Source organism: Lathamus discolor, chromosome 3 (assembly GCF_037157495.1).
Source record: "Lathamus discolor isolate bLatDis1 chromosome 3, bLatDis1.hap1, whole genome shotgun sequence".
Taxonomy (NCBI): Eukaryota; Metazoa; Chordata; class Aves; order Psittaciformes; family Psittacidae; genus Lathamus; species Lathamus discolor.
Window position 1 is genome coordinate 77,636,862 of NC_088886.1, and position 12,288 is coordinate 77,649,149.

The 12,288-nt window shown below is 44.2% G+C and overlaps 1 long non-coding RNA gene across 1 annotated transcript; it reads left to right on the plus strand.

Moving 5' to 3' along the window:
- Nucleotides 1-5,567: 5,567 nt before the first annotated feature.
- Nucleotides 5,568-9,946, plus strand: LOC136009751 (uncharacterized). Its single transcript, XR_010610640.1, has 3 exons — nucleotides 5,568-5,682; nucleotides 6,491-6,560; nucleotides 9,504-9,946. It is a non-coding gene; the product is annotated as an uncharacterized LOC136009751 (long non-coding RNA).
- The last annotated feature ends 2,342 nt before the right edge of the window (nucleotides 9,947-12,288 follow it).

The window sequence follows — 12,288 nt, forward strand, 5'->3', positions numbered from 1 at the left end:
AAAATCCTGGCACGGGTTGCCCAGAGAGGCAGTGAATGCACCATCATGGAGACATTCAAGCCAGGCTGGATGTGGTTTCTGGGCAACCTGGCCTAGTTGGAGATGTCCCTGCTCATTGCAGGGGGGTTGGACTGGGTAAGGTTTGAAGATCCCTTCCAACCCAAACGGTCCTATGATTCTGTAATGATTGTAATAGTAATTTGCATACTTATATTGACATGTGGTGAAACAAATCTCCAGGCACTCCTTTCACCAAGAAAACACCCCATGCAACACCAGACTGCTGGGGTTTTAATAATAATTTATTTCCTCCTCCTCCTCCTTATTATTATTACTATTATTATTTCAGATTAGGACTATTCTATTCTTATCATAATTCTAAAAAAACAACAGACAACAAACCCAACAAACAACAAACCCAAAAGCCCAGTCTGGTGTTGTATGGGGCGCTTGCTTTTTGGACGGAGTGCCAGGAGATCTCATTCACTGCCTTTGGTGGGGAGTTCAGCTAGGCATTCTGGTTGTCCAGACTGGATTCTTTAGTGTTTCATAGTCTCATAGACTGGTTTGGGTTAGAAGGGACCCTAAAGCTCATACAGTTCCAACCCCCTTTCACAGACAGGGACACCTTCCACTAGAGCAGGTTGCTCAAAGCCCCGTCCAACCTGGCCTTGAACGCTGCCAGGGATGGGGCAGCCACTGCTTCTCTGGTGAAAAATCATAGGGTCAGAATGACTGTTTTGGGGGAATAGGGATGAACTGGGTGTGGCGGCGGAGGGACAGTGTTCTCAAGCTATTGCAAAGCTTGGCATGAAGAAATGACAAGTATTCATTTAGAATAACGCGTAACTGTTCCCAGGTCTGATCCAGAGCTGTTATCATCAGGGAAAATATTACACAGTTTTGCAGACTTGGGTTGCTCATCTGTGTACTGACGTTCCCAAGCACAGCCAGTTTCTTTTTATCTTCTGTTCTTGATGTTTGCCTGGTAACAGGAATTCTTGTTGAAACACAGATGTTTCTAATACGTGAGTATATAGAATTCTAACACTTGGGTAGCTGAAATATATTATTTCCTAATGCTTGGGTATATATGATTCCTCCATGGTTTTCCTGCAATCCTGTAGATTAAAAGCTTCCATTTGGAGTCCAAATAGCTGTGATCCTCAACCCCCCCCCCCTTTTTTTTTTTTTTGTACAAAATCATTTAATCATTTAACCATGAAAAGGAATAAAAACTAATGACTGAGAAACAATGCAGATGTGTTAGCCATGCCAAGCTCTGCATGTTTGAGCCCCTGAATGTTCTGCAACATTACCGTTTTTGGTCCTTGGGTTTTTTTCAGGCTACAATTTCTATTCCTCAAGTTGTAGGAGCTTGTAAAATGTATTTGGTGAGTGCGTTCACTTAGGAAAAGAACAAAAATCACTGAGTCTGCCAGAGTTGTCAACAAGGAAAGTATGCCAAGACTGTGAAATATGCAGGCTCAGAAAGGAGTGGACGTATTTTAAAGGAGCAAACTAAACAAACCCCTTCTGTTTCCACGGACTCTCCCCAGCAGCACTACCTGATACACCCTTCCTATGACATTCCTGTTTCCAGAAGGCTGCCAGTGTCGGCCCCTCTTGGTAGCTTGCTTCCTTGTTCTTTCCCTTGGTTTTGGCTGGGACCTTGCAACCCAGGCAAGGAGTTTAAACCGGTCACAGTTTATAGCAGAAGCAGCTCATGCTGCTGTGTGTGTATGTGAGATACTGGCCTTGGCCATGGTGATGCAGGGGAGAGATCAATTTATTCCACATTAATTTTTCTTCAGGTTTGAGTTGCTGTGGCAAAACCCTGGCCTGGCCATGGTCCCTGCTGCTGGACAAGCTGGCTGTCCATCCCATGTCTAGTTTGCACTTTGGAGCCTGTCTCCCTAAGCCTTTCCTCATCAATCTGTATATATGGCACATATACATAATGGAGGAGATAGGTAAGCTGTCTTTTTAATCTAAGTAAACGCTCTCCTGACTCCTGTTATGAGTCTTCTGCAAAGGTTCTGCAAGTCTTGGAGTGTTTAAAACTCCCAGCCCTGTGCATCCTAGGGAAAAGCTGGACTACCCCATGACAGCCAGCACAAAATCCAAAGTACAGTTTCCCTGTTAGTCCCCTCACCCAGCAAAGCCCAGGCAGGGACAGCAGTGTTGATGTGGCTGCAAGGCCCATCAGCACCCACTGCAGAGATTTCCTTGGGGTCCCAAAGGCTCAGGAGGTGCGTGTTGTCCCTGTGCTCCGTCTGTGACTGAGGTTACAGTCTGGAGGCAAGGCCATAGGGAAAGGAGCACAGATGAGACCAGGAATAAGATGGCCCTAAACTGGTACCTCTCCCAACCCATTGCTAAATTCCAGCTGTGGATTTTGACACCAGCTGTCAGCTCTGATTACCTGTCCTGTTTGTAACAATAATGTAATGCTGGTGGAGCCACCAGCGCTTGGAGGAATCCGAGATCTTTTATGCAGGTTTGGCTGTTATTTACTTGTATTCATTAGTTCGGCAGGGTATCAGAGGAGTGTTTTTGCCAAGTTCAGTGCTGGTTTTACCAGTGAGAAACTTTCTAAAAGAAAACATTTTATGTTTATTTAGAAAGAAGCAGCATTAAAGAGATTAAGTTTATCAGGGTCATCCGATGTAAGTCAAGAGTTCTTTTCATGTAAAATCAATGTGCGTGAATTATATGGACAGAAATTGAAGGTTAACTCATTCATTAGTCACATGGTGCTCAGGATAAGAGATGTTTGATGCTGGAGCATTACTCATAATTTATTAGGCATGGAGTAATAGGTAAAACAATATGACAGGAAAGGAAGGAGAGGGGAATTAATAGGAGAAAGAAGAACGGCAGGGACCGTACAGGTCATCCTCAGCTTATTGGATTTCATGTCCAAGCTTGCGCTGACTTTAAAGATGTGGCATGAGGCCATCTAACTGTGCAAATGCAGGTAGGTAAAGAGCTGGTTAATGAGAAGAGCATAGGAGGAGAGCCCAGTGACAGAATGCAGGTGCCTTGTGGGGCTGATGTCTGTTCCAGCGGGACAGAGGAGAAGAAATAATAGGCATGGGATGGGAAGAAGTGATGCTGTCACTACTGGCACCAGGACCGGGTATCTGCACCCAGCAAGTGAAGGCTGAAGACATGACACTTGATTGCCTCTTGCTGGAGGGTTACTCTGAGGGCTAGTTCTGGGTCACGGTAACCTTTCCTTCCTGTTGGTCTGCTCCTTTTGCCACAGTGATGTCTGTCATACCATAAGAACCTCTGCCTTGCAGCTGGGGTGGTTTGAAACTGGCCAAAAGCTTCTGGGGAAGCAGAGGCTGAACTGGCTGATTTGTTAAACATGCGTGGTAAGTTTTGTGTTGTTGGGTAGTAAGGCTAGAAATGCTGATGGGATTTGTCCCAGCAGAAGGCATTCCTCCCGCTTGGCCATAGACTGCTCCTTCCACTGACACATCACAGAGAAATTAGTCCATCAATCCTTAGTGTTGCCTTTTGATGTTTTATTAAAACAAAACTTTATGTCTGTTATGAGCCAGTCTCACCGGCAGCACCCAATTTGTGGTGTGCTGTAAAAATGTTAGAGAAGAAAGATAATGGATTAGAGAAACAGTGCCTGATTTACTGCATTGTCTTTGGCACTGAGCAACCAGTTTGGACAAATACTACTAAACCCAACCCTGGCTGATAGATGCAATTAAGTGCAATGGATTATGGAGAGCCTCTCCTTTACCGGTAGTTACTAGTACATTTTGAGAAGGTATCAGCATCTCAGATGTGATGTGAAGTTTTGTGTATAGGAGCAAGCACTGGGCTGAGGAGGAGAAATCTTTTACTGCTTTACAGCCCCCAGGATGAAGGAGACAACCCAGGAGGCTGCACACAGCATGGTGGGTACACAGAATATTTAGCATGAGGTGAGCAACTGGAAACCCACCATCTATGTACAAGGTGGATTGGGATCTGTACAGCATGAGGGCTCTTGGGGGGGGGGGGGGGAAATTGATGAATAGGGAGCTGAAGAGGAAGAATGCAGCAGCAGCATCCTCAGTGCACTGGCAGCATGACCCTTTGGGAAGCGGCTGTGGGTGAGGCAGTGGCTGGAGTATGCTGCAGGCAGAGACCATCCTCTCCTGCTGCACTGTCCCTGAGGGCAGCGGGGCATTGTACCCACCTGCAAAGGGTTTGCTTGTCCCAGTGGTCATCCAGCCTGCTCCCTGAAGGAGGGAACCCCACAGGGCCTGGCTCCTAGCTGGCAACTCCCTGCAAACATGAGTAACTGGCTTTGGAGAGCTAATATGTGAGAGTGGGAAATTTGGAGAGTCACTGCTGGGAGTAATTTTAATATTTGGGGGAAGAGCGAGATGAGACAGTCTGATGGGAAATGTATCATCATAGAAGAACACGAAACTGCAGTTCTGCTCTCTTGTGCAAACGGTATCCAGCGGAACTTAATATGCAACGAAGAAATCCACTTCCACTTTATCGTCCAGACTAAATCATGTTATGCACAGGAGACTTCCTTTTCTCTGTGTGCCAAGGAGTAATAATTCTGCGCAGACTTGTAGACAAGGAAAAAAAATAAGCCACATAAAAATACCATATGTGCCAGGCATTCTCTATGTATTTCCTCAGACATTTGAGGAGCATAATAATAATAAACTACTTTTTTTATTTCTATTTGAAAAGCAAATTAAGTTTTGTGAAAGGGTGAGGAATAGTTTTCTTAGCTTCAGATAAAAGAGGATATTTCAGCCGCTCGGTTGGACTTTTTAGCAGCTTGAACAAAAGTGAGGTCAGGATACCAGCAGATGCAAATTGAATAGCATATGGCCAGTCAGACCAGAGTTGCCAATGTATTGTATTCATCTAGTGAATATGTGGGGCACAGAGCAGGATGAGCAAGTCCATTAATGTCAGGATATAAAAAGATACGGAGGTGATATTAAAGGGACATGAAAAATGGCAGGATCTGCAGGATGGGCCACGATTGCCTACTGGGAACTACTTCTGCTTTTGGAGCAGAGGAACAGCTTCATCCTCGAGACCTGCTCCTGCAGCCAAACCTTTGTAGCGGGTGTGAGGATCTGCAAGGTCACAGGGACCAGGGAACCAGAGCTCAAGGGAAGGTTTTTCCTAGTTGATTTTGATGAAACAAGACTGGAAGATGGGCTTTTAGGAAGTGTGATTAAAATGTTCACCAACGTTTTAAATTTCCTCTAAAGGTGCCAGCTTCTTCAGAAGAAAATGCTGGAGTTTTTCCCCAGTTTCAGATCAGAAACTATCTATAGAAACAGAGCTGCTTCTACCCTTAATGTTTTTATATTTCTGGAGAAAAGGGGAAGTAGTTTTCAGTGAAAGGCAGAGATCACCTGTCTGCTTTCTCTTTCCTCCTCCACTAAAAGACAGTAGAAACTAGAAAGCTTGTAATAATTTGCAGCTGAATACACATGGATGCTGCTTCTTCCAGGATACTTTTTATTACAATATGTGCTTGATGATTTATTGTCTTTTGAAATTTCTCAAGGAACATCTAAGAGAGCAACCTTCTTGGAAAGGACGAGGACAGTCTGCTCCTGTGAAGACTGGCAGAGTGTTGTCATGTTGCTCTATGAAGACTGCTCGAGCTGGTGCCTCTTCCTAACGCAGGTGAGATTTTCCAGCAGTAAATCAGGGATTATGATCACTAAAAAGAAGCCTGCCTCTATCTGGCACGTTCCCTGTGATTGTTATTAGTAAAAAGCTGAAAGAAGAGCTTTGTAATCAGGTTGTTTGGAAGAAGAAGATAATGAAATCATATTTAATGGAAGCAAGTAGAGCATTAATTATGTGAAATGCAGGTGAATTGAGAATATCTGTTTTCTGCAGATAACTGGGGAGACTAGAGTCACTTTCAGTCTGCAGGCACACTGTCATTTGTGTCCCTTGAATCTCTTATTTGGGATGAGCTATAATGGACCTGGAATCTTGAGAGTGTCTTTCCCTGATTGCTGAGGCATCTGTCATGTTGTGCCATGCAACTTCATGTTGTTCAAATGACATTGCAGGAGATAACAGTGCAATGCAAAGCCAAGCGTGATAAATATGACATGGCATGTCCAAAACAATACTTGCTTTTAGTAGATCAGTTATCCTTTAAAAGCTAGTATTTAGGTTTGTCCTTAGATAATTCAATAGCTCCCGTCTCTGGTAGGAATGATGTCAACCTGAGTTACTGTTTCTGATGAACAGTGACGATGGGACAAGATGGCATGAAAAGGATGAAAGAACAGCAGGCGCTGGGTGTGCATCCCAGAGCTCTTCTCTGAGTACCTGGTCAAGGCGAGGTTTGTGGGGCCGAGCACGACGATGAAGTGAGAAATAGTCCAATGGGACCTGTCATGGGCCAGCTGGCCTCAGTGACAATATTTGCCCACTGCACCACTCTTGATTTTTCTCTATCCTTTTTTATCCTCAGGTCCTCTGTAGCGTGCCTGTATTAAGGCAGTGGAAGAAGAAGGGAAGAAAAGCAAACCACCAAATATCTGGTAAGTTGTGTGAATTGGGTAAATGGGGATCTGGTGGAATCAAATGAATAAAAACCAAGCTGGGACTGAAGCATGGACCAGACAGTTTGTCATGAAAGCTGCATCCGGTGTGACCAGGTAGAGCTCTGGAGAGAAGCCAGCCCCTCAGCTCCCCAAGGGAGAGCTGGGGTTGGAGAGTCTCCAAAAAACAGGGGAGCATCCCAGGCCCCCAGATTTACTTCCTCTTCACACAGGAATAGGTTGAAATCTAGTTATTCTTGCATATGAAAACCAGAAATCTAGGCTTGAAGGATTTGGGTATTTGACAGTATCCTCTGTCTTGGTCTCTCTCTTTCTCCTGCACTTTCACCTCGCTGCCGTATATATGGCCTATGCATGCTGCTGGCTGTCTGTTCTTGACGGTAATTATTTTCAGTGATTGAAAACACGTATTAGTTATAAAAAACTTGCATATTTTTCAGAGCCCCTATTGAGGTTAGGAGAAAAAAAGAAGGTTAAATCAGGTACCGAGCATCCGTGGCACATGGTCTTAATACCTTATTTATTACTGCACGGCTATTAAGTGTTTTCATTCAGAAGTATTGAATAGGCAGAAAGTCATCTACACAGGACACGGCTAAAATGTCAGGCTGCAAATTAGTTTGTTTACGCAGCAAGCATTGAGGATTTCAGGCCCGCTTCCTGGCATGCTGTCGTGCTCTAGGTTACAGGCAGTGAGCCCACGCTCACATCAAAGCCATGAGCAGGGTGAACTTAGTCTTTAACCCGAGCACAGTTCACCAGGAGTTATTTACATGTGTTGGCTGCAGAACTGAACGCATGATGCTGTTCAGTGTTTCAAATGACCTCTTGTTTGTGCCCTGCGGCAGCCTGTAATTCACCCCGGTGCTGTGTAGCTCCTCCGGCTGTCATCTCAGAGGGTTTCCCATCACCTGCTCCCAATGCACTGAGGGGCTGCTGCAGGGGTGAAGCAAGTGTATTTCCCTGCAAATATCTTAGTTTTATTTTAGGTTGTGGATCTTAAATTACTAAGGCCTGACTCTGTCCACAGGCTGCAGGCTGTGTTGCCAGACTTTCTGGAGATCAATCAGAGAGTAACCACAATTCGGGATTGCAACCATGTAAAAGTTACTCCTGCTGTGAGAAAGGATGGTGAAGTGGTTGCACTGGGTGCACTCTGTCATTAATGATCCTTTGCTGAAATCCATTGTGCTTTGCCTTGTTAAATGTGTTTGAACAAGATAGTGGAAGAATTTTCTGTTCTCTTGGTGGCCTCAGCAGTGGTGTGGCAGGGAAGCTGGTGGGATAGCCTTCTTCCAGGCTGGCCTCTTGCTGTGCACCAAATCTGGATGTGTTCCCAAGCAAATCAGTCCTGAGATCTCTGTTCTTGTTGCCAACACAAAGATCAGTTAGTCCCTGTCATATGAGGCACTTCAAGGAGGAGACCAATGCACTACTCTGCAGGTCTGGACCTGCAGAGCCATTTCATGTCTGTCACCAAGGAACTATCAAAGAGTAATGACTGTGCTGTTAGTATGCAGCTGAGATGGATGTGAAGTGATGATCCAGATGTGTAAGAGTCCACCCTATAACAAGCTCTCCAAACCAAACAGCTGCTGTGAAATAACTTTACAACTGGCTCTCACCCCAATTGCATACCCACTGCTTGCATAAATTGACAAAAATCTCTCATACAAGTTAGTGGAACCTGTACCTATCCCTTCTGTACAACACCAGCTGTAGGTAGGCCTGAGGTCCCACAGCTTCCCCTGTGAATGGAGATCATCTCTTCTCTTCATCCCTTAGAACAGGAGGATGTTGGGGAGCTTGGGGATTTAGGGCACAGGAGAGTATGTGGCCATCTCATTTGTCTTAGAGTTTTCTTCACAATAGGATTTTTTAGTAGTGCAGACCTATTATTAAAAGGACATAATCTGTCAAAGAAAAACCGCTCAAACCCAAAGCATTTTCCACTCTGAATCTTCTGACAGTATTGCAGGTTGCTGAAAGAAGGGCTGGGAAAATTCACCTTCATCTGGAGAGGGCTTTTTCTCTGAGCTTGTTTTCTCCACACAATCTTGCTTTCCAGCTTCTTATGTTGCTTGCTAGGAGCAGTAGCCACAGATCCAATACTGAATGGGAGCAAGGAAGACCATGGAAGGGAAAAGCTGTGATTGACAAAATGGAGCATCAAGACTTTGTGTTTTTTTTTTTTTTCCCCAGATAATCTCCCTTTTATAAAATGTATAGGCCAAAAACCCCAGACATCCGTTGAGTTTCAATTGGTTTTGTGCTTTAGTAAAGTGCATCCTAAAAAGTAGTACATTTTAAAGAACGATAGAAAAAGCCTGGTTCCTTACCGCTAAACATATTTGCCCAGCCTGAGTTCACTAATAGCTCTACTATGTTTCTTAGCACTAGGCATCATTGCAACTATTCTGCAGTTTATTGCTTTACAGTTCTGTGTCAAGTTTGTTTCTGAATGATCTCTGGGCATCTGAGGATACCCCTATGGGTTAAGGCAAGCAAGATACTGTAGTATTATTCTCAAAGCTATTAAGCTTTTTACCCTCATGCAAAGAAAGCAAAATAGCTGGATGGTGTAAATTAGCTACATGTGACTCCGAGAACTAATATGAACAGAAATACTGGCTTCTTTAGCTGACTTGTGATGAAAAATACCATTCAAGGGACTCAGAAAAATATCTTTGGCTCTTGGACAGCACCCAAAGGAATGGGAAGTGTAAGGGAGAAAAATCAAGCTAAATTCTGCCTTAAAACATAGCACTTTCCCTATCTTCTCTGTCTTTTTAAATGCTGATAAACATTTCCCTCCTGTTTATCATCACATCGATCCATAGTTTTGTGTAGTGTAGCAACATGTAAATTCAAGGTGGCACAATCTGAAGAAGCAGCGTGCTTTAAAGCTGTTTATTTTCCCAGATTCAACAGTATTGGCCCAGACAGCAGGTCTGCACCTTCTGTGGCTGCAATGAAGTTCAAGAAGACCAGGCAGACAGAGCAGAGTGTCGCTGTCCACCTGAAATCCTCTCTACGTCGTTTGCCGCATCTGCGTTTGTGAAGATCCTGCAATCAGGAGAGCTCTCCATCCTGAGCCATGAGAGTGTGGGTGTTAATAGAAATGAAGTGGTTTTAAAAGGAAAAAGGGAAAACCAAAAAGCTTCTGGCCAAGTTGCACTGAAAGGATGTGCCACAGGGATGATGCAGGAGGTTTGTGGTGAGTTGTTGGGTGGTTTGAGAAGTTAATATTCAAACTGAAAAGAAAATGATCAAGTTTTCTCCACTGAATGCCTTCAGCAAATATTTTCACATCTTCTCCAGCTGCTAAATGTGGTAATGTTTAAAGAATTAAGGGGTGAATGTAGGAGCACATGAAATGCCAGGTTGTAGGACATTAAACAAGTCTTTTGCTTTCCAGCTTCCCAAATAATGTTCCTCTTGCAAAAATTTTATTGCCTTTCAAATAACCCTGTTTAAAATGCATTTACTGATTGTTGTCTTGAGGGCTTACATCCTGTAATGAAATCTTTCCCATTCGGAGTATGGTCCTTCCGAAGCTGGAGGGCTCGATGTGGCTGTGGCGATATCACAGCTCCATCTCACCCTCATCTCCTGACACCAGGCATGTCTCTTCCTCCTCTTCTGCTTTTAAAGGATAGCCAAAGTGTTTCAAGTGTTGAAATCCCCGTCTCACTGAAATTGCTCTCAACCGGCTGGTTTCCTTTGCCTTACAACTTGCAATTACTTATAAAAAAGGTTAATTCCATCCCTTCTTTATGTTCTCTCCAATATTATCCAGACCATGGCTGTCTGTCTCCCTCTTTCCTCTGCCTTTTCTATAAAAATGGCTCTTCAGGATTAGTTAGTTTCTGATCTCGATATTTTTGCCTGATGCCTTGCATGTGTCTATTTAAAAGCATATTACTGGTGTCACTTCCTGTGAAATCCATGTAATTATTTTTACGTTTGAAAGGTTTTTGCTTTTAAAGGGCAAACTACACTTTTTGAGAGCCTTTTCCAGGTGCATTAAAACATGTGGGAATTTCCAAACAGTGGGAAAAGATGTTTCACCATCAGTGGTGAAGAGCGTATGGAAGAGCTAGCCGGTGGCCCTTGACACTTTTTTTGTGGAGGATGACAGTTGTCTGCAGAGGATTCTCAGAGGCTAGTTTTAAGAGCATTTGAAAGAAAACTCTGCTTCGGTTACAAAGAGAGACAACGAAGGTAAGGATGGGTGTCTAAAACCTATTGTGTGTGCCCTTCCAGGAAAATTCAAGGTGATAAAACCAGGTTTTAGAAAATGTCAAAACCTTTTTCAGAGTATATATTTCTGGATCCAGCATTTTTTTTCCTCATCAAAGTATTAATCAAATTCAGAGTGGCTTCACCAGCTGCTTTTATTTGTCATCAAAGGTTATCCAGTGTCCTCTAGTTATGTCCAGCCAACTCAGGGGTCATGACGTGTCCTTCTTTTACAGATCCTTGCCCTACACTAATTCAGTTTGTGCCACGAGCAGCAGGGAGCAGTGTGGTGCAGTCAGTAAATGACGCACAGTTAGGGGCAAGCCACCAGATCCTGGCTGATGGCTGGTGCCTTGTTGCAGCTTGCTCTCAGGGAAGATTTTCTGGCATGGGCTATTTGATCTTTGTGACTGCTGCTCAGTGAGTTGGTGCCTTTCTGTTCTCCCCTTCAGGGAATGACTGCAAAAAGTGGCACAGGGGCAGGAATAATGCATATTGGAGACTCTTCTGATGGGATCAGAGATTTAGTATGGTATGTCTTAGTTTGGTGAAGGATAGTGTTGTTTAACATTGTTGGTATTGCTACTCTATGAAGATTAACATGATCTGTCATCAGAGAATGTCAACATGCACCAGGAAAAAAAAAATCTCATCTAGAAACACTAAATAAGTACATGGAGAAGCCAAAGGTACAGGGATGCAGAAGGGGAGATCAAGCCAGTGAGAGGACCATGTCTTCCACGTGGAGGGGGCTGTGCTGCTGAACTCCTGGTTCTGAGAGAGCTTAGTATTTCTTAGTATTCTGGTTTGTGCTTACTTTATTCAAGTACTAATTATGGCAACCTTAATATAGACAGATTTTAATACTGAACAAGCATGCACCAACATTTGTGAAGACACACTGCCAAGTGATTTTACAGTTGTCCTTGACAGAAGACAGGATGGAAGTGCACAGGGAGAAGAACTGGGAGGATTAGAAAGGGATTTAGGGAAAACCTTGAGTCTGAAATTTGAACGAATTAGACAGGGAGAAGCAAGAGAACTGTTGGCAGGAGCAGCAGGAGGAGATGTTCCTGCTCTAGTGAATGTTTGGTTACAGGTGAGCAGAAGTCAGGAGGACAAGGGAGAGAGAGAGGGTGAAGACAGGGTCCTTGCTCTTGCTCTTACTGCTCAAAGCAGCAATGGATTGTTCACCGCAGGATCTCTCCACCCCGAAGTCCCCAGGCTGCCTTTCCACATTGTTGACCCTGAAGCACTGATGGAAGACGGCCTGTGAGTGACTGCTGGAAGCCAGCAGCATTAAATGTTTCCCAGGGGAGAAGATTCTTATCCTCTGCTATTTGCTGAGGTCAGAGACAAGGAAGTGGAGAGGGCTATGTGGATCTTTGCTGTGCTCCAGTATGGGGGGTCCTGTGTGCTTTGTGTAGCCTCTGGCATAGCAGCTGTGGCTGCCTCAGCAGGTTAT